This window comes from Cherax quadricarinatus, chromosome 40, assembly GCF_038502225.1.
Source record: "Cherax quadricarinatus isolate ZL_2023a chromosome 40, ASM3850222v1, whole genome shotgun sequence".
Lineage (NCBI taxonomy): Eukaryota > Metazoa > Arthropoda > Malacostraca > Decapoda > Parastacidae > Cherax > Cherax quadricarinatus.
The window spans coordinates 22401922-22425425 of NC_091331.1; the positions used below are offsets into that span (position 1 = coordinate 22401922).

At 43.8% G+C, this 23504-nt stretch overlaps 1 protein-coding gene across 2 annotated transcripts in view; it reads right to left on the bottom strand.

Annotated features, from left to right (window-relative positions):
* Positions 1-23504, bottom strand: part of LOC128687327 (uncharacterized) — a 260210-nt gene that overhangs the window by 75405 nt on the left and 161301 nt on the right. For both annotated transcript variants that reach the window (XM_070092790.1, XM_053774724.2), the window contains one exon: positions 19548-19578. The gene's annotated coding sequence lies outside the window, so the exon portion shown is untranslated. The remainder of the gene's footprint in view (positions 1-19547; positions 19579-23504) is intronic.

Sequence of the window (23504 nt, forward strand, 5' to 3'; positions counted from 1 at the left end):
AGGGCTAAGATGATGGAGGTGGTACTGGAAAACTTCATGTACCAACACGTAAGGGACACTACAAGAGAGAGAGGACAGGATGAACCAGCAAGGCTGGACTTAGTATTCACCTTGAGTAGTGCAGATATCGAGGGCATCACATATGAAAGACCCCTTGGGGCCAGTGACCATGTGGTTTTAAGCTTCGAATACACAGTAGAGCTACAAGTGGAGGGAGAAGCAGGAAGGCCAGGACGAATGAAGCCAAACTACAAGAAAGGGGACTACACAGGAATGAGGAACTTCCTGAACGGGATTCAGTGGGACAGAGAACTGGCAGGGAAGCCGGTTAATGAGATGATGGAATATGTAGCAACAAAATGCAAGGAGGCTGAGGAGAGGTTTGTACCCAAGGGTAACAGGAATAATGAAAAAGCCAGGATGAGCCCATGGTTTACCCAAAGGTGCAGGGAGGCAAAAACCAAGTGTGCTAGGGAATGGAAGAAATATAGAAGGCAAAGGACCCAGGAGAATAAGGAGAGCAGTCGTAGAGCCAGAAACGAATATGCACAGATAAGAAGGGAGGCCCAAAGACAATATGAAAATGACATAGCAGCGAAAGCCAAATCTGACCCGAAACTGTTGTACAGCCACATCAGGAGGAAAACAACAGTCAAGGACCAGGTAATCAGGCTAAGGAAGGAAGGAGGAGAGACAACAAGAAATGACCGTGAAGTATGTGAGGAACTCAACAAGAGATTCAAAGAAGTGTTCACAGAGGAGACAGAAGGGGCTCCAGAAAGACGGAGAGGTGGGGCACACCACCATGTGCTGGACACAGTGCACACAACTGAGGAAGAAGTGAAGAGGCTTCTGAGTGAGCTAGATACCTCAAAGGCAATAGGGCCAGATAACATCTCCCCATGGGTATTGCGAGAGGGAGCAGAGGCGCTATGTGTACCCCTAACAACAATATTCAATACATCTATCGAAACAGGGAGATTGCCTGAGGCATGGAAAACAGCAAATGTAGTCCCAATCTTTAAAAAAGGAGACAGACATGAAGCATTAAACTACAGACCAGTGTCACTGACATGTATAGTATGCAAAATCATGGAGAAGATTATCAGGAGAAGAGTGGTGGAACACCTAGAAAGGAATGATCTCATCAACAGCAGCCAACATGGTTTCAGGGACGGGAAATCCTGTGTCACAAACCTACTGGAGTTCTATGACATGGTAACAGCAGTAAGACAAGAGAGAGAGGGGTGGGTGGATTGCATATTCTTGGACTGCAAGAAGGCGTTTGACACAGTTCCACACAAGAGATTGGTGCAAAAACTGGAGGACCAAGCAGGGATAACAGGGAAGGCACTACAATGGATCAGGGAATACTTGTCAGGAAGACAGCAGCGAGTCATGGTACGTGGCGAGGTGTCAGAGTGGGCACCTGTGACCAGCGGGGTCCCACAGGGGTCAGTCCTAGGACCAGTGCTGTTTCTGGTATTTGTGAACGACATGACGGAAGGAATAGACTCTGAGGTGTCCCTATTTGCAGATGACGTGAAGTTGATGAGAAGAATTCACTCGATCGAAGACCAGGCAGAACTACAAAGGGATCTGGACAGGCTGCAGACCTGATCCAGCAATTGGCTCCTGGAGTTCAATCCCACCAAGTGCAAATTCATGAAGATTGGGGAAGGGCAAAGAAGACCACAGACGGAGTACAGTCTAGAGGGCCAGAGACTACAAACCTCACTCAAGGAAAAAGATCTTGGGGTGCGTATAACACCAGGCACATCTCCTGAAGCGCACATCAACCAAATAACTGCTGCAGCATATGGGCGCCTAGCAAACCTCAGAACAGCATTCCGACATCTTAATAAGGAATCGCTCAGGACCCTGTACACCGTGTACGTTAGGCCCATATTGGAGTATGCGGCACCAGTTTGGAACCCACACCTAGCCAAGCACGTAAAGAAACTAGAGAAAGTGCAAAGGTTTGCAACAAGACTAGTCCCAGAGCTAAGAGGTATGTCCTACGAGGAGAGGTTAAGGGAATTCAACCTGACGACACTGGAGGACAGGAGAGATAGGGGGAGACATGATAACGACATACAAAATACTCAGAGGAATTGACAAGGTGGACAAAGACAGGATGTTCCAGAGATTGGACACAGTAACAAGGGGACACAGTTGGAAGTTGAAGACACAGATGAATCACAGGGATGTTAGGAAGTATTTCTTCAGCCACAGAGTAGTCAGTAAGTGGAATAGTTTGGGAAGCGATGTAGTGGAGGCAGGATCCATACATAGCTTTAAGCAGAGGTATGATAAAGCTCACGGTTCAAGGAGAGTGACCTAGTAGTGATCAGTGTAAAGGCGGGGCCAGGAGCTCGGACTCGACCCCCGCAACCTCAACTAGGTGAGTACAACTAGGTGAGTACCTCAAAGGCGGTGAGACCGGACAACACCTCTCCATGGGTCCTTTGAGAGCGAGCAGAGACACTATGTGTGCCACTAACCAAAATCTTCAACACTTTCCTTGAAACTGGGCAGCTACCTGAAGTATGGAAGAAGGTAAATGTAGTCCCCATCTTTAAGAAAGGAGACAGAAATGAAACACTAAATTGTAGACCAGTGTCACTAACGTATATAGTATGCAAAGTCATGGAGATTATCAGGAAGTGAGTGATAGAGCACCTGGAGCGGAACAAGATTATAAACGACAACCAGCACGGATTCATGAGTTTTATGACAAGGTAACTGAAGTAAGAAATGAGAGGAAGGGATGGGTTGATTGCATTTTCTTGGACTGCAAGAAGGCCTTCAACACAGTTCCTCACAAGAGATTAATACAGAAGCTAGAGGAAGAGGCACATATAACAGGAAGGGCACTGCAATGGATCAGAGAATACCTAACAGGGAGGCAACAGCGAGTCATAGTCCGTGATGAGGTATCACAGTGGGCGCCGGTGACGAGCGGGGTCCCACAGGGGTCAGTCCTGGGACCAGTGCTATTCTTGGTTTATGTGAACGACATGACGGAAAGGATAGACTCAGAAGTGTTCCTGTTTGCAGATGATGTGAAGTTAACAAGGAGAATTAAATCAGATGCGGACCAGACAGGTCTACAAAGAGACCAGGACAGGCTGGATGCGTGATCCAGCAACTGGTTCCTAGAATTTAACCCCACCAAATGCAAGGTCATGAAGATCGGAGAAGGGCAAAGAAGACCTCATACAGAGTATAGGCTAGGAGGCCAAAGACTGCAAACCTCACTCAAGGAAAAAGATCTAGGAGTGAGTGTAATACCGAGTACGTCGCCTGAAGCACACATTAACCAGATAACTGCTGCGGCATATGGGCACCTGGCAAACCTGAGAATAGCGTTCCGGTACCTCAGTAAGGAATCGTTCAATACTTTATACACTGTGTACGTCAGACCCCACACCTGGTCAAACACGTCAAGAAATTAGAGAAAGTGCAAAGGTTTGCAACAAGGCTAGTTTCAGAGCTAAAGGGAATGTCCTATGAAGAAAGGTTAAGGGAAATCGGTCTGACGACACTGGAGGACAGTAGGGTCAGGGGAGATATGATAACGACATACAAAATACTGCATGGAATAGACAAGGTGGACAGAGACAGGATGTTCCAGAGATGGGACACAGAAACAAGGTTTCACAATTGGAAGCTGAAGGTTCAGATGAGTCAAAGGGATGTTAGGAAGTATTTCTTCAGCCACAGAGTTGTTAGAAAGTGGAATAGTCTGGCAAGCGATGTAGTGGAGGCAGGAACTATACATAGTTTTAAGACGAGGTATGATAAAGCTCGTGGAGCAGGGAGAGGGAGGACCCAGTAGCGGTCAGTGAAGAGGCGGGGCCAGGAGCTAAGTCTCGACCCCTGCAACCACAATTAGGTGAGCAATTAGGTGAGCACACACACATACACACACATACTCAAGCACTAGCACACTCGCAATGAGTCCCCTCCAGAACAAAAAAAAAATGACATGACCAAGAGGTAAGGTTACTGGGGATGGCTGGGATGATAAGGAAGCAATGGCAGGAAAGATCAAGAGCACAGTGGAACTGGAGTGGGAAAATACTAAGCAAATTTTGTAACTCAGAGGAGAAGATATCTGCAGAAATCAAGAAGTGGGAATTGTGAGTTGGTGCTGCTGAGGCAAAGGTGCAGAGCCTGGCGGATGAGCTGGAAGTACTGAAGCAGAATAAAAAGATGAGGACTAATAGGAGCAAGGTATTGGGTGCAGGAACATTAGTGGACAGTGAGGTGAGTGAAGGAGGGGAAGGAGCAAAGAAGCCCCTTGAGGAAATGATGCTAGGCAACTGCAACATCTGGGAGATGATAAGGGAAACAAGTAAGGAGATACTTATATTGTTCCCAGAGATATGGCAGGAAACAAACTGGAAAGAATAGAGGGAGGAGTCATTTATTATTCATGGGCTCTGTGAGGCAGAAGAGAAGTCCTATTATGAAAGAAGACAGGGGGAGGTAAAAGAGTTTGAGAGCATCATAGCAGTAACAGGAGAGGACATGTCAATCAAACTGAAATTTAAGACAAAAAATGGTATAACAGAAGATCCTGCAGGGGAAACCACAGTTAAAGGATTCCCCAATTTACCAGCAAGTGTACCTCAACCAAAACAGAACACAAAAAGAATGGGAACAGCTGATATAGTGAGGTGCCAGAGGCATGAAGGGGAGACAGAGCAGGTACCGACAAAGAGGGAAGAGCAACCTCAGGGAGAACAGCAAACACAACTGCCCACAGCATCCCCTCAACCCCTACCAACCCACATCAACCAAATACAATAACCAGAAACAAACCACACTCCAAACCCACAGTCTTCCTTCCTAGCAGTAATACTACTACAACACCAGCCTACCATAATATTCAGCCTTGCCTACCACACCCTCAGCCTGCACCAATCCATCCCACTCCCCTGAATACAGTCATGAAAGGAAACTGAAGGTATGGTATACCAACACAGATGGAATAACAAATAAGAATGATGAGTGGTAGGAAAGAATGACTGACGCATCTCCGGACATCATAGCACTCACAGAGACAAAGCTCATGTGATAACAGATGTGATCTACCCATCTGGATATCAGATGGTGAGGAAAGATGGAGAACTGAGGGAGAGGAGGAGGAGTTGCATTGTTCATCAAAGACCAGTGGAGTTTTGAGATGGGAGGACTAGTCCGAGGTAAAGTGGATGACTACATAGTAGAAACACTTCTAACTGGGGTCCAAAAGTGATAATAGCAGTGATGTACAATCTCCCACCGAACAGCGGAAGACCATGACAAGAATACGATGACAGCAACAGAACTATGGTGGCCACACTAGCCAAGGTGGCCAGAAGGGCCCATATAAGCAAGACAAAGTTATTTATTATGGGTGATTTTAACCACAAGGAGATAGACTGGGAAAATCTGGAGCCACATGGGAAACCAGAGAAGTGGAGAGCCAAGATGTTGGAGGTAGTGCTGGAAAGCTTAATATACCAACGTGTTAGTGACGCAACCAGAGAGAAAGGAGACAATGAATCAGCAAGGCAGGACCTTGTATTCACTTGAACAGTTCAGACATAGAGGAAATCACACACGAAACGCCCCTTTGCACTAGCGATCACGTGGTCCTAAGTTTCGAATACATAAACAATGAAGCAGCATGAGAAGGACGGGATAAACCAACCTTCCAAAAATGTAACTGCACATGTATGATGCAATTCCTACATGAGATGCAATGGGTAAGAGAACTAGAGGGGAAGAGAGTAAAGTGCAGGGAAGCAGAAAAGTTCGTGCCAAAAGGCAATAGAAACAATGAGAAGACCAGAATAAGCCCCTGGTTTATCCAGAGGTGTGGAGAGGCCAAAGCCAAGTGTGCTAGAGCATGAAAAACGTGTAGAAGGTAAATGACTCGGGAAAACAGGGAGATGAGCCGAAGAGCCAGAAATGAATATGCATGAATAAGGAGAGAGAGGCCCCGTGGCAATACGAGAGTGACACAGCATCAAAAACTAAATCTGACCCAAAGTTGTTATACAGCCACATCAGGAGGAAGAATCATGATGAGGAAGGAGGGGAGCTCACAGTGAGTGACCAAGAAGTTTGTAAGGAGCTCAGTTCAAGATTCAGGGAGGTGTTCACAGTGGACACAGAGAGGCTTCCAGCAAAGCAAGGGAGTAGGTTGCACCAGCAACTTCTGGACACACTGCACACAACCGAGGAGGAGGAGGAGGTGTAGAAATTGCTAGGTGAACTAGATACCTCGAAAGCGGTGGGCCCAGATAACATCTCTGTGGGTCCTGAGAAAGGGAACAATTGCACTATGTGTACCGCTAACAACAATCTTCAATAAATCAATTGAAATAGGGCAACTGCCTGAGGCGTAGAAGATAGCAAATGTAGCCCCAGTGTTTAAGTAATGAGACAGACAGGCAGCACTAAACTACAGACCTGTGTCACTGACATGTATAGTATGTTAAGTTATGATGAAGATTATCAGGAGAAGAGTGGTGGAACACCTAGAAAGGAATAGGTTCATACATGACAACCAGCACGGTTTCAGGAAAGGAAAATCCTGCATCACAAATTTACTGAAGTTCTACGATAAGGTAACAGAAGTAAGACAGGAAAGAGAGTGTTGGGTAGACTGCATCTTCTTGCACTGTAAGAAGGCTTTCGATGCAGTACCACTCAAGAAACTGGTTGAAAAGCTAGAGGAGCTGGCAGGAACAGCAGGAAAGTACTGCAATGGATCAGGGAATACCTGAAAGGAGAGAAACATCGAGTGTTGGTACGAGACGAGGTGTCGGAGTGGGTGCATGTGTCAAGTCAGTCATAGGTCCGGTGCTGTTTCTAGTATATGTGAATGATATGATAGAAGGGATAGGTTCAAAGGTGTCCCTTTTCGCAGAAAATGTGAAGCTAATGAGGAGAATACAAGCAGACGACGATCAAGAAGATCTGGCCAGGCTGCAAGCCTGGTCCGACAAATAGCTACTGGTAAAGTGCAAAATCATGAAGTTTGCGGAAGAACAAAGAAGTCCCCAGACTGAATACAGCCTAAAAGGTCAAAGGCTGCACTCACTCAAGGAAAAGGATCCTGAGGTGATCATACCGAGCACATCTCCTGGCAAACTTAAGAATAGCGTTTCGACACCTAAGTAAGGAGCCATTCAAGACACTGTACACTGTGTGCGTAAGGCCCATATTAGAGTATGCAGCACAGTATGGACCCCACACCTGGTCAAACACGTCAAGAAATTAGAGAAAGTGCAGAGGTTTTCAACAAGACTAGTCCCAGAACTAAGGGGTTTGTCCTACGAGGAGAAGTTAGGGGAAATCAATTTGACGACACTGGAGGGATAGGGGGGACATGACAAAGACATAAAAAATACTGAGAGGAATTGACAAGGTGGGTAGGGACATAATGTTTCAGAGATGTGACACAGCAACATGGAGTCACAACTGGAAGTTGAAAACTCATATGAGTCACAGGGATGTTAAGAAGTATTTCTTCAGTCATGGGGTTGTCAGGAAGTGAAACAATCTAGAGAGTGATGTAGTGGAATTATGATCCATATATTGTTTTAAGAAGATATACGATAAAGCTCATAGAGAAGGGAGAAAGTGGATCTAGTAGCGACCAGCGAAAAGGGGGGGGGGGGCAGGAGCTACGAATAGGTGAGTACAAATAAATGAATACGTAAACACACACACACACACACACACACACACACACACACACACACACACACACACACACACACACACACACACACACACACACACACACACACAAACACACACAAACACAAACACAGACACAAACACACACACACACACACACACACACACACACACACACACACACACACACACACACACACACACACACACACACACAGGGCCTAGTAGCAACCGGTGAAGAGGCGGGGCCAGGAGCTAGGACTCGACCCCTGCAACCACAAATATGTGAGTACAAATAGGTGAGTACACACATACACACACATACATACACACGCCCGCGTGAACCCCTACACTCACGTACATATACGAACGTGCGAACGTAGGAACGTGAGTAATTACCTGTCAGTAGATTACAACACAGAGTTCAAACTCTTTGTGTCCAGGGTTGTTCTGTACATTTATCATATTTACTCAAACAGCTTCATGTTTTGTGCACACGTTACCTCGACCTGCAGTGTTCTCTGCACACGTTAGTTCTACCTGAATTTTTGATCTGCGATGGTAGTTCACTTTGCCTCTCCCTCCATTGCCTTCCAAGTCTCCACAAATCTGGGAGACTGAATTTTTTTCGTTTTCTCTTTTGCAGTTTGTTACCTTGAACGTACATCGTAGTCTGGGCTCCATCGAGAGTCATAAAATTTTGTTTCTTCTTGAATTCTTTAGTGGACTTGAAAGAAGCTGTGTCCAGGGTTATCAACTTCTTTCATCATCGCCAGATTAGCCAATTATTTTTTTTGTTTGTCTTTATATAGGTCACAACTCGCAGTTATGGAGCCCACATAGTATGACTGGATTATTTTTTAGTATGGTGATACTTTTCTTCACGTTCCCTCAATACAATGACGCACAGCATTGTAAAAGAACGATACAGAGGCACTGATATGGGTTTCCGGTATAGATTTATTATTTAATTTTCGGATTATTCTTGACTGTCTATGGCCTTTTTTACTCAAGCAAAGCATTTTGTTTAAGGCTTCTATCACTAATTTAAATTATCTTCATCCAAGTCGGTATTATCAGAAATGTTCAGTTAGTTTAATATTACCTTGTGTAAATAATGTAAATATACTAGAAATAAATGGAACCAACAATATTCCCGATTTCTTGTTATTATTTCCGCTCTTCCGATGATTTATCATTCCGAATAATTTTCTCCAGTAATTTATACTCTTTGTTTTGATAATTGCTATGATGGTCATCTTCAACATCTTCAGCCTTTGATATGCCTTTGAAGAGTTTCGAGAGTTTAACTACCCTCGGAGCCTGGCCATGGGCCAGGCTCTTCTGGTGTTTGCCTGGTTAACCAGGCTGTTGCTGCTGGATGCAGCTTATTAGAAATTGCTAAGAGTGAATAGTTTAGTTCATTAGCATATTGTCTCAGTAACCTGAATCGTATTCTTTCTTATTGTTTTAGTTCTCTCCAGTATTTGTAATATCTTTATCGTGGTGTCTTTGTCGATTGTCTCAGAAAAATAATGTTAGGCTAACCTTCCTTTCCAGTCGCATCACTATTGTCATACAAAAATCTACACTGGCAGCTGAAATGAAACAACTAACTATCAAGGCCCGTATGTTCGATGCTTTGTTGAAAAATAACACTGTAATTAGTGTCTTTATAAGCATTTGTACAAAAATTGGTGAATCAATGGGACAGCTTCCAGTTTGTCTCTTATCTGTTTCTCAGTAGCAATATCCAACCACCATTGTATTTAATATCCTCTGGGAGGATACGTTAAGAAAATTAAAATATTTGATTTTAGTGATATTAAATACAATACATTTATATTTACGTTATATTTTAAGTAGAGAAATATCATTCGCCAAATCCACAAACCCTTGAAAGTATACGAAAACACCGCTTTAATTTATGTTGTCTTAAGAAATACTCGACGAGCAAGACTAGAGGCAGCGCACTGCAGCATCGCCCAGAGATACTCAGCACACTGCCAGTCTGTCTTATACTGGCAACTGAATCCCTTTAAACTAAAACTGACCCTCCACCCTGAAGCCTCATACAGTTGATGTTGCTTTGATGCTTTCTGCCGACTTCAACCCCACGACTCTTCTGTATAGTCGTCCCACATCGTGCTAACTGTGCTTGTCTCTTTATTTTATCTCAGAAATGCACACAAATAGAAGTGAGAACAAAATATTCTGCTCCAGAATATACAGTAATAGTAATGTTTAAAACTACATACGTGGAGGAATATATATATATATATATATATATATATATATATATATATATATATATATATATATATATATATATATATATATATATATATATATATATATATATGTGTGTGTGTGTGTGTGTGTGTGTATACCTGACTGGCTGTCTTGACACTTGGTTCCTGGCTTCCCAGTGTCACACGCTGACACTGGAGGTCTCCTCCCCTCACCCTACTCGTCTCGTCCCCTCACTCTGCAGGTCTCATTCTCCCCTCAGTCTGTGCCACAGTGCACATCGGTAGGAACAGTAAACAATAGGTGCCGCAAAGCTCATGTGTCACATTATGCAAGGTGCCACACATGTCATGTTATACTTCAGATGCCACATTGCACATCAGATGGCATATTACATATCAGGTGTCACATGACATGTCCCATTACACGTGTCACAATACACATATGTCACACTCTACATACCATATTACACACTTCATTTACACATATCACACTACACTTCAGGTATGGCATTACTCGTGTGTCATGTTACACACATCTCACTAGCATCAGGTGTCACGTTACATATGCCACACAACACATCAGGTGTCACATTACTCATGCCACATCACACATCAGGTGTCGCACTACATAACATGTTACAGTACACATATCTTAATACATGTGTCACATGACACATGGTGTAATACTGCTCATCAGAAGTCAAACTACACCGGTGCTGCTTTACTCATCAAGTGCCACATAACACATGTCACATTACACATTTGCTGCATGTCACATAACACACGTGACGCAAACGTCAGATTCAACAGTAAACATCAGGAAGCACATCAAACATCAGGAAGCACATTAAACATCAGGAAGCACATCAAACATCAGGAAGCACATCAAACATCAGGAAGCACATCAAACATCAGGAAGCACATCAAACATCAGGAAGCACATCAAACATCAGGAAGCACATTAAACATCAGGGAGCACATTAAACATCAGGAAGCACATCAAACATCAGGAAGCACATCAAACATCAGGAAGCACATCAAACATCAGGAAGCACATCAAACATCAGGGAGCACATTAAACATCAGGAAGCACATCAAACATCAGGAAGCACATCAAACATCAGGAAGCACATCAAACATCAGGAAGCACATCAAACATCAGGAAGCACATCAAACATCAGGGAGCACATTAAACATCAGGAAGCACATCAAACATCAGGAAGCACATCAAACATCATGAAGCACATCAAACATCAGGAAGCACATTAAACATCAGGAAGCACATCAAACATCAGGCAGCACATCAAACATCAGGGAGCACATTAAACATCAGGAAGCACATCAAACATCAGGGAGCACATAAAACATCAGGGAGCACATCAAACATCAGGAAGCACATCAAACATCAGGAAGCACATCAAACATCATGAAGCACATCAAACATCAGGGAGCACATCAAACATCAGGAAGCACATCAAACATCAGGAAGCACATCAAACATCAGGAAGCACATCAAACATCATGAAGCACATCAAACATCAGGAAGCACATCAAACATCAGGAAGCACATCAAACATCAGGAAGCACATCAAACATCAGGAAGCACATTAAACATCAGGGAGCACATCAAACATCAGGAAGCACATCAAACATCAGGAAGCACATCAAACATCAGGAAGCACATCAAACATCATGAAGCACATCAAACATCAGGAAGCACATCAAACATCAGGTATCACATCAAACATCAGGAAGCACATCAAACATCAGGAAGCACATCAAACATCAGGAAGCACATCAAACATCAGGTATCACATCAAACATCAGGAAGCACATCAAACATCAGGAAGCACATTAAACATCAGGAAGCACATCAAACATCAGGGAGCACATCAAACATCAGGAAGCACATTAAACATCAGGGAGCACATCAAACATCAGGAAGCACATCAAACATCAGGAAGCACATCAAACATCAGGGAGCACATTAAACATCAGGCAGCACATCAAACATCAGGCAGCACATCAAATATTAGGTATCACATCAAACATCACGTGCCTCAGTATATATTGGATACCACAGTAAATATCAACTGCCACAGTAAACATTATGAACCATATCAAATTTCCGGAGCAATAATAAACATCAGTTATCAAAGAAAACTTCAGTTGCCAGGGTACACATCGGCAGTCAAAACAAACATCAAGTGCCGCAGCATACAACAGAAGTGGTAGTAAACATCTAAAAGCATAATAAACATTAGGCGCCAGAGTAAGCAACAAGTACCATATTAAACATCACATGCAACAGCAAATATTGGGAGCTACAAGTGCTGCAGTAATCAGTATCACAATGAATAGGTACCATATTTAATGTCGAGGCCGCAGTATGCATTATGGGTCACAATAAACATCGAGGGTCACAGTAAGCATCGGGAGTCATTGTAAACATCACCACAGTAAGATCAAGGGTCACACAAACATCGGGAGCTACAGTAAACATCGAGAGCTGCAAAAAACATCAGGGGATCACAGTTATTATCAGTGGGGTCTCATAGTAAACATCAGGGTCACAGTAAGCATCGTGGGTCTGAGGAAGCATCGATGGGTCACAGTAAACATCGTGGGTCCCAGTAAGGGCCGAAGTCACAGTAACATCAAGATCACAGTATACTTCGGGGTTCCAGTAAGCATCGAGGGTCGCAGTAAACATCGGGGGCTGCAGAAAACATAGGGGGTCATAGTAAACATCAGGGGTAACAATAAACATCAGGGGTCACAGTAAGCTTCAGGGGTTACAATAAGCATCGGGGGTCACAGTCAGCATCAGGAGGTCACAGTAAACACCAGACGTCGCAGTAAACATCAGGGGTCACAGAAAACATCGGGAGTCAGAGTAAGCATCAGGGGACACAGTAAACATCTAGGGTCACAGTAAGCTTCAGGGGTCACAGTTGGCTTCAGGGGTCACAGTAAGCCTCAGGGGTCACATTAAACATCGGGAGTCACAGCAAGCATCAGGGGTCACATTAAACATCTGGGGTCACAGTAAGCTTTAGGTGTTACAGTAAGCATTAGGAGTCACAGTAAGCATCAGGGGTCACAGTAAATATCTGGGGTCACAGAAAGCATCAGGAGTCGCAGTAAGCATCAGGGGTCACAGTAAGCATCAGGGGTCACAGTAAACATCTGGGGTCACAGTAAGCTTCAGGTGTTACAGTAAGCATTAGAGGTCACAGTAAGCATCAGGGGTCACAGCAAATATTTGGGGTCACAGAAAGCATCAGGAGTCACAGTAAGCATCAGGGGTCACAGTAAGCATCAGGGGTCACAGTAAACATCTGGGGTCACAGTAAGCTTCAGGTGTTACATTAAGCATTAGGGGTCACAGTAAGCATCAGGGGTCACAGTAAATATCTGGGGTCACAGAAAGCATCAGGAGTCACAGCAAGCATCTGGGGTCACAGTAATCATCACGGGTCACGGGAAACATCCGAAGCTGGAGCAAACATCAAATATTACAGAAAATAATACTTCAGCTCATCAGAGTGTGAAGGAATTTAAACAAAGAAGGAAACTCTGTTTCTCAGACTGTTTATGTTGATTCTCCTTGTGAAGTTCCCTCCTGAATCACTCTTGTGTCAGATATGAGGTGTGAGCATTTTAAGATCCTCATTGTTTGATATATAATGAATTCCACGTTCAGCAAGCGTGTTTTTCTCATGTTGTTACTTCAATACATCATTTGTCCTTTGTTCAGTGTTTCCAGGATGAGAGGTAGAGTTGGCAGTTCTCAGTCTCTTAACCCATTAAAATAACTAGTAATATTCCTGTTACTAGTCTCCATCGTGGTATTCAACCCTTTTCAACACGCGTGGTTTTACAGTAACTCTCTTCAGGAAGGGTCTGGCGTCCATTTCCCTAGTGTAAGTGCATATCTCCGTGGACTTGTCTGTCGTCCATTTACCTTCCTTGGGTGGGTGTATTTTTCCATGGACTGGTCTGGCATCCATTTCCACTCGCCCTATTCTATCACTTCATTTAGTTTTCTGACGTACATTTCTACCCGAGTCGTTTCCTTTCTCCTTCGGACTGGACTGACGCCCATTCTCACTCGCGCCGTTCCGTTATTATTAACACAACACCCGTAGGGGACATACAACGCCTGCGTCATTCCAGTACACAAGCCGCGTCCCTCTTTCCTTGCCCATCGACTCCCCGCACGCATCCCGTCGCCAGTCCTCTGATATAATCCAATATCAGGAAATTGTTTTTTGGAGGAAACTCGGGGCATAAATTTTTCCGTTTTTCCGAGTCACAGTTGTAAAAAAAATAGTTATATCCCACATGCTCTCAAAAACATGCTAAAACTTTGTTTAAAATGAGGAATATTTTAATATCTTATTAGAACACTGCTTCCTTCAAGAGGTTATTTTTGGAAAAAAAAAAAGATTGTGGTTCCTTAGGGTGTCAGAACTGATCTTAACACAGTGAAAATTTCTCAGGTCACTTTATTATCAAAAGTGACTCTGAGATAACCCAAGGTTCCTTGGATGTGCTTTTCAGCACTCTGCTGGAAACTTACCAGAGAAAGTCCGAAGGCTCACTCTACTTTTCTTTGAAGCAGAGGTTTACCTATGCAATAAGTGGTCAACCGGTTCTACGAATTCCAGAATTTTATTCCTATTTTATTTACATATACTTGCTTGAGTGAAGAGCAGTATTATATATAAAGATAAATTATCTTTATTGTAATCAATAGTTTATGTTATCTCAAATTTCCTTGTCCGTTTTGTCTTAAATTATTGATTTATAATCACCTTTCCATACATAAGTTGTTTATTATACATGTGGGTGGGGTGTTATGTAGGTATATTTATGTTTCTTCCTCTCTTTATCATGTTTTCCTTTTTTTATGGCTTTGAGCCAGTATATGCTGTATGGTACACTTAAATATATCATAAAGCAGATGATGAAGTACCTAATTTGTGGGTGTCTAAAAGCTCTAGCGTAAGTTCAACTTAAAAAGTGAACTGTTAATGACAACGACACATTTTCAACAAAGAGCGCCCAGAACCCATCTATGGAAGAAACCAGATTTTCCTTGCTCTTTATAGAAAACTGTTTTTATTAACCAGAAAGCCAGTTGAACCAAGTGTTTCTTTTCCATTGTCTGGGCCCTATAATATTCTTTATTCCTTTATGTATGTAAGTCTTATGAGGATTTTTTTCCCCTATCTACTTCCTCACAATTTCCATCCTAGAAAAGGTAGTGGTAGCATTTGCCTTTTTTTTTTATATCTTGGTAATATGTAAACTATTTTGCTTTACCCCCAAAGGAGGCCACCCACAATAGCCAATTAAAACCCAAGAGTTGCTGTTCAACCTGGTCTCATTTCAAGGTCTGGCCTGAGCTTTGATATGCTGCATTCCAAAATGCCACTCACAGCAGTCAACTAATGCTAGATATCTTTTTATTGCTAATCGAACCAGACAGTAGATGTAAGACTTGCCCTTGCGTCTCGTCTTGCCGGGAATCGAACTCAGGTACTTTCGAATATGCGTCAAATTCTCTAACCACTGATCTACAGTTCGAGTAATAAATGATTCCAATGGTGCCCAAGCAGACACACTTGGCACCTACAAATAAGGCTCCACTGGTGCCCAAACAGCGACGAACCTTACACCAAGCAAGCAGTGCCCAGCTAGTGCCACAACAATGACATAACAAGGAGAAACAGTAGCGGAGATACCTGCCACTCTCCACAAGAACTACTGACCCAGCTCGTAGAAGCACCAGCATAAATTCGCGAGAATAATCAGAACCACAGTGGATTATGGATCAATATAATGATTAAGCGTGGCCCCTCATCACTCTCGTGTGCTGACTGTTAGGCTAGAGTTGTTGCACCACTTTTTTTCCCTGCTAAGTTTTTTTTATCCAGTCTCATCTCTTTTAAAAATCTTACGTTTGCAACATCTGAATTACTGTCATCTTTATTATGTAGACACAAACAGAACAGGACAACGTTGAAGACAACCGTGAGCTAGAGCCTTCATTTGGTCATTTGATTTGGTTTCTCTGTTTCATATGTTACACAAATAACCCACACATAAGAAAGAGGGACTTGCGACGACGTTTCGGTCCAACTTGGACCATTTACAAAGTTACCCTAACAAAAAGGAGTGAAGGAGCCAGTTTATATAGGCCAGCTGGCTGGGACAGGACAGGAGAGGTGGGAGTAGTAGTACTAGTAGTAGAGTTTGTGACTTTGTAAATGGTCCAAGTCGGACCAAAACGTCGTCGTAAGCTTCTCTCTCCTATGTGCGGGTTATCTGTGTGTTGTGCGTACGCTGTGAAAACCTATTCTTGACACGACCCTTTAAAGAGGTGCCTTGTTGTCCCTGAACGTCTTTTCCTCTAAGGAACTGGTTCTACCCCGTCCCATTCCTCGGCTCAAACCTGATTAGTCTTCCTTCCCCTGTAGGTTTAGCGTTTGTCCATAGGAGTAAATAACAGTTGATGAAATGACATCCATGAGAAGGATACTGCCAAAGGGAAATTGCTATGGATGCCAATCGTACTGGCGTAATGCTCTGTCTCTGTCTCTGTCTCTGTCTCTGTCTCTTTCTCTCTCTCTCTCTCTCTCTCTCTCTCTCTCTCTCTCTCTCTCTCTCTCTCTCTCTCTTTCTCTTTCTCTTTCTCTTTCTCTCTCTCTCTCTCTCTCTCTCTCTCTCTCTCTCTCTCTCTCTCTCTCTCCCTCTCTGGTAAGTGGTTTTTAATTTAGGGAACTGGAGCGACCCTCGACTTGTATCAGAGCTAACTGTCTCCCATTCCCAAGAGCTGTAAGACCCTCTCTACGGGTTTAGCGTTTCCCAGTTAATATAATAATCGCGACTGTGATATAATTATCACAACCAACTACTTGGCACACAAACACGAGTGTCTCGCAAAAGTTACAAATTAATTATAAGAATATGATTATAGTGGTTCCTCGGGCCACGAACCGACGGTCAGAGTTGAACGATTGCCCATCTGTCCCGCTACCATTGGACCACAGAACACTGATGTATCAGTCCATCCTTATTCCAGTTCACTACAGTATACTGATGGACCTGTTTGTCCCTTTACAACTCCCTACAGTTGACTGACGGACCAATCAGTCTTTTATCTTAACTGACTCGTATAGAGAGAACGGGGAAGTGAGGACAGGCGAAGAATAGCGTCTCCGGGGAGGAGTGTCTTCAGTCACAGAGACAGAGCCGGGGCTTAACCCAACAGTGGAGCGCTTAATGGTGAAGATGAGGGTAGGAGCAGTCAGGCTGGGGACAGCTGCCAGACGTGAACTGAAGGAAGTGTGGTGGACACCGGACAACAATGCAAGACACTTGCTAGTGCATGCATCAACACTCTGGTATGTGGTGGGGAAGTGAGAGAGGGGGGAAACAGTGGGAAGTAAAGGAATGGTGGCGGGTAAAAAAACAAACAAACAGACGTCTTTTAATTAAGGTTCACACTTGCGTGGGGTAGGAGGAAAGTTTCAGGTTAGAAGGGTAAATGTAGAGAGGATTAAGAACAGGGTTGTAGAAGGATTGGAAAAGGTTGAGGGTTGTGTAGGCGTAGTATGGTCTCTTTTAAGCGCATTGTCAAGTCTTTGTGGTAGGTCTCCAAGTCTGCCAAGTTACCCGTCAGCTAATATTTCCAGAACACGTCGAGGGCCAGGAGTCAGACCTGATGTGGAGAGACTCAGTCTTGGCGAAGCCATCTCATTTCATGTCCAGCACCCAGCCTTATAGTCTGGATGCGTTGAAGCTTCAGGGCATGAAATGTCTTGGCAGTCGGAGAGAAAGCGAGAGATAAAGGGGATTAGAGGGCATATGAGAGCCGTATAGAGGAGGCGTTTTGTGATGTGTGCACCTCTGAGTTTGTTCAAGCGGCTTTAAACAGTACCTACATTCGCTCGTTTGGCATTGATGTGTACTCATCCTTTGTTAGTGTCAAGTGTGACTCCTGGTACACTGATGGTAGTGGTGGTGGAGCGTGGAATGGATGTTTGTGTGTTGGTGGTTCTGAGTTCGACTGGTGGTGATGGAGCTTGCATGTTGTAATAGAAATACGTGATCTTTGATTTATTAGCGGTGGTTTTGATGCACCATCGTATTTTCCATGCGCTGATTCTATCGACCTCGTGTTGTGTTCTGAGTGTAAGGAACTGTATGTTTTGGAATGTAACAAGTTGTGTAATGTCATCAGCATAAGCTGTGTTGAATGTGTTAAGGTGAATAGGTTCAGGCACGTCATTAGTGTAAGGTCGGAGAGAGCACCGAGCCTTGTAGGACACCTGCATGGAGTGTACAGGAGTCCGCATGGTGGTTCCTAAATTTTACTCTCATCGTGTTACTGTCAAGGAAGTTGAAGAACACTTTTCTATGTTGGTGGAGAGGTCGAAAAAAATATAACGAGGTCTCTCATACAGCCTTGAGTCTTGGTGACTTGAATAAAATTCAGAATGATATTAACGGCGCCTTCTGTCGAATATTGTCGTTGAAAGCCATTGTCTGATATTTAAAAGGTTGTTGGTCTCGAAGTGAGTCCGCAGTCATCAGTTGAGAAGTCTCTCGTAGGTCTTCCTAAGGATTTCTAGCAGGCTGATGAGCCTGTAATTCGTTGGATTTATCAAGTCTTTTTGCGGCTTTGTGACGAGGGAAACCGTTTCAGACTTGAAGAGTGAAGGGAAGTAGCCAGAAGCTAAACATTAGTTGATGAGAGTAATAAAATAATAATAATGAGAGTCAAGGAGTTTGAGGACGCGGTGAGAGAGAGCGCAGATGCCCAAGGGCCCTTTCGGTTAAGACGAGTGAAGAGGAATTTAATGCTGTATTGAGTGAATGTTGTGTGGAGTGCGTGTAAAGGCTTATGGCTGGATCAGGAGTGGTGAGGTGACGTGTTGTTGGTAACCCAATGTTCAATGTACTGTGAGCGCCAATGTGTAATAGGATCTGGTGGGTGAGGACGGAATATGTTTTCCTAAAAATCTTTGATTTTGTGTGTCCCCTGCTGGGTCAGAGATGTCCCTGTTGTTGTGAGTAATGTGACGGTAGTTTGAGGTGTTTGGGATTCCATTGATGTTCCGGACTAAGGTTCAGAATTTCATGGAATCTTTAATGCGGCGCGCTTATGGGATAGCCATTGCTGGGTGTGGGCCTCCATGCCCTCCCTTTATCACTGCCCTGGAGTAGACAGATGGACTGGCTGTCTCTCTACCACTGTACCACAGTGAAATGATGGACTAGTCCACCCCTCTACCGTGCACCACAGATGAACTGATCCACCTCTCTACCACTGCATCACAGTAGATCAGAGCACTCCGTTGAATGATTACATAATTTTACTATAGACTTTAAACATGTATGAACAGTATTATTACATCCTTCGGAACACTTTACCCTTAGAAATCATACAACTTGCAGGGAGAATGTGTAAAGGCTAAGACATCTTTTTATTTACAAATAAACAAATGAAGTTGCAAAGATGCAACAAATATCTATATGAACAAACAATTGACAAAGAAAATCAGTTCTAAGAATTACCTTACAAGCGTTCCCTCGAGGTTCCTCAAATCTGAAATACAGTGAACACGAATTAATGAATGGTAATTTAAAAGCGAACAATGTTATCTATATTATCCAATAATCTCTGTAACGGACTGAGGAAGCCACTTGTTTGCGGAACGTTTCCACAATAAAGGGACTCAAGTGTTGCACAAGTGTCTCAGTCATCAACTTGTCCATTCTCTGAATCATTTTTTTCTGCAATATTATCTACGAAAGTTCTGCTTAGCAACACTGTGGCCGACTGGATAATGGTCCAGGCAGGAGATCACCAGACTAGCACCCAGCCAGACTAGCACCCAGCACCATCACGGTAGCTGGCTGCTGCTGGCAGAAGATCATCAGACTAGTACCCAGCAGCACCATTGTGGTAGCAGGTTCCTACTGGCAGTAGATTACCAGACTAGTACCCAGGTACTGCTGAACTAGACTAGCACTCGGCACCATCATGGTAGCTGGCTGCTGCTGGCAGCAGATCACCAGATTAATAAATATTTGAATTAGTTTAGTATAAGGTTGCGTGTGACCCGATTTCCCAATTTTTATTGAAAAAAATAAGGATGTTAGTTTCCATGTGATAACCTGTGAGTGGCAACTCAGATTGACTTCAGATCTTCAATGTGAATATTGAACTAAATTAGAAAATTATACCCACTCTGCAATAACCTTTTCGAGTGCACTAACGCACAAGGCTCTAGGATTATGCAATACGGGGATACCTTTCTCGCATCGCTTAGCGACCGAAATACATTTAGTATTTTCACGGCTGTGAGTGCTCTCTAAATGTCAAAACTACTACTGCGCCTGGAGCGAGGGCGACATCTTCGTTTATTAAACAATCAAAAAAAAAAAAAAAAGCTCCTTAACGGTGCAGGACGGTTTGCTTATGAGGCTTATGAATATCACAGGGATTTAAGGTGGTGTTTATTCAAGAACTAGCCTAATATATATATATATATATATATATATATATATATATATATATATATATATATATATATATATATATATATATATATATTCACGAGCGGTAATATATGTAATTAATATCTGTTCATCAAGGATTAATGTTGGTTCAACAGTGGATGCTTCCTCCTGAGCCGGTGACTCGAGACCTTAACCTTCAGTATCAAATGACGTATATATAACGTTGCTTTGTCTCTGTGTTTGCTGATATATGCATTATTGTGATGATGTATTTCCTAATGGGTTTTGCGCTCTTTTCTTGTGTTATTATGAAACAATCTGCGCCTATAGTTCTCCCAGGTTGAGATTAGTTGTTTATAAACAGAGTTAATAAGATACGTGTTCATACCACATGTAACCTGGACCAGCTAGCAAAACAGGCATACTCATCAAAGCAGACTCATCTTAATTAAGGCACTCATCATAATATACCCGTCAACATAACACACCTGTTATTATAATACACCTGTATTCATAACATACTCGTCATCATAAGACACCCGTCATCATAACACAATCGTCATCATAACACACCCGTCATCATAACACACTCGTCAGCATAACACAATCGTCATCATAACACACCCGTCATCATAACACACCCGTCATCATAACACACCAGTCATCATAATGCATCCGTTAGCATAAAACACCTGTCATCGTAACACACTCGTCAGCATAACACACCCGTCAACATAACACACACGTCATCATAACACACCTGTCAGCATAACACACCTGTTATCATAACACACTCGTCATCATAACACACCAGTCAGCATAACACACCCGTCAGCATAACACACCTGTTATCATAACACTCGTCATCATAACACACCCGTCATCATAACACACCCGTCAGTATAACACACCTGTTATCATAACACACTAGTCATCATAACACACCCGTTATCATAACACACCCGTCAGCATAACACACCCGTGAGCACAACACACTTGTTATCATAACACACCCGTCATCATAACACACCCGTCAGCATAACACACCCGTCAGCATAACACACCTGTTATCATAACACACTCGTCATCATAACACACCCGTCATCATAACACACCCGTCATCATAACACACCAGTCAGCATAACACACCTGTTATCATAACACACCTGTTATCATAACACACTCGTCATCATAACACACCCGTCATCATAACACACCCGTCAGCATAACACACCCGTCAGCATAACACACCTGTTATCATAACACACTCGTCATCATAACACACCCGCCATCATAACACACCCGTCATCATAACACACCCGTCAGCATAACACACCTGTTATCATAACACACCTGTTATCATAACACACTCGTCATCATAACACACCCGTCATCATAACACACCCGTCAGCATAACACACCCGTCAGCATAACACACCTGTTATCATAACACACTCGTCATCATAACACACCCGCCATCATAACACACCCGTCATCATAACACACCCGTCAGCATAACACACCTGTTGTCATACCACACTCGTCATCATAACACACTCATCATAACACACTCGTCATCATAACACACTCGTCATCATAACACACCCGTCAGCATAACACACCTGTTATCATAACACACTCGTCATCATAACACACCCGTCATCATAACACCCGTTATCATAACACACCCGTCATCATAACACACCTGTTATCATAACACACTCGTCATCATAACACACCCGTCATCATAACACACCCGTCATCATAACACACATGTTATCATAACACTCGTCATCATAACACACCCGTCATCATAACACACCCGTCATCATAACACACCCGTCATCATAACACACCCGTCATCATAACACACCCGTCATCATAATACACCTGTTATCATAACACACTCGTCATCATAACACTCCCGTCATCATAACACACCCGTCATCATAATACACCTGTTATCATAACACATCCGTGATCATAACACACCCGTCATCATAATACACCTGTTATCATAACACATCCGTCATCATAACACACCCGTCATCATAATATACCTGTTACCATAACATGAATTATGGTAGCAGGGAATGGTTATAGAGGCTGATAGCAGGGAGTGGTTGTAGAGGCTGGTAACAGAAAGTGGTTGTAGAGGGTGATAGCAGGGAGTGGTTGTGGAGGCTGGTAGCAGGGAATGGTTGTGGAGGCTGGTAGCAGGGAGTGGTTATGGAGACTGGTAGCAGGCATTGGTTGTGGAGGCTGGTAGTAGGGAGTGGTTGCGGAGACTGGTAGCCAGGAGCGGTTGTGGAGGCTGGCAGCAGGAAGTGGTTGTAGAGGGTGATAGCAGGGAGTGGTTGTGAAGGCTGGTAGCAGAGAATGGTTGTGGAGGCTGGTAGCAGGGGGTGGTTGTGGAGGCTGGTAGCAGGGAGTGGTTGTGGAGGCTGGTAGCAGGGAGTGGCTGTGAATTATGGTAGCAGGGAATGGTTATAGAGGCTTATAGCAGGGAGTGGTTGCATAGGCTGATAGCAGGAAGTGGTTGCAGAGAGTGATAGCAGGGAGTGGTTGTGAAGGCTGGTAGCTGGGAATGGTTGTGGAGGCTGGTAGCAGGGGGTGGTTGTGGAGGCTGGTAGCAGGGAGTGGTTGTGGAGGCTGGTAGCAGGGAGTGGTTATGGAGGCTGGTATATGGGAGTGGTTGTGGAAGCTGGCAGCAGGGAGTGGTTGTGGAGGTTATTAGCAGGGAGTGGTTGTGGAGGCTGATAGCAGGGAGTAGTTGTGGAGGCTGGTAGCAGGGAGTAGTTATTGAGGCTGGTAGCAGGGAGTAGTTGTGAAGGCTTGTAGTAGGGAGTGGTTGTGGAGACTGGTAGCAGGGAGTGGTTGTGGAGGCTGGTAGCAGGGAGCGGTTGTGGAGGCTGGTAGCAGGGAGTGGTTGTGGAGGCTGATAGCAGGGAGTGGTTGTGGAGGCTGGTAGCAGGGAGTGGTTATTGAGGCTGGTAGCAAGGAGTGGCT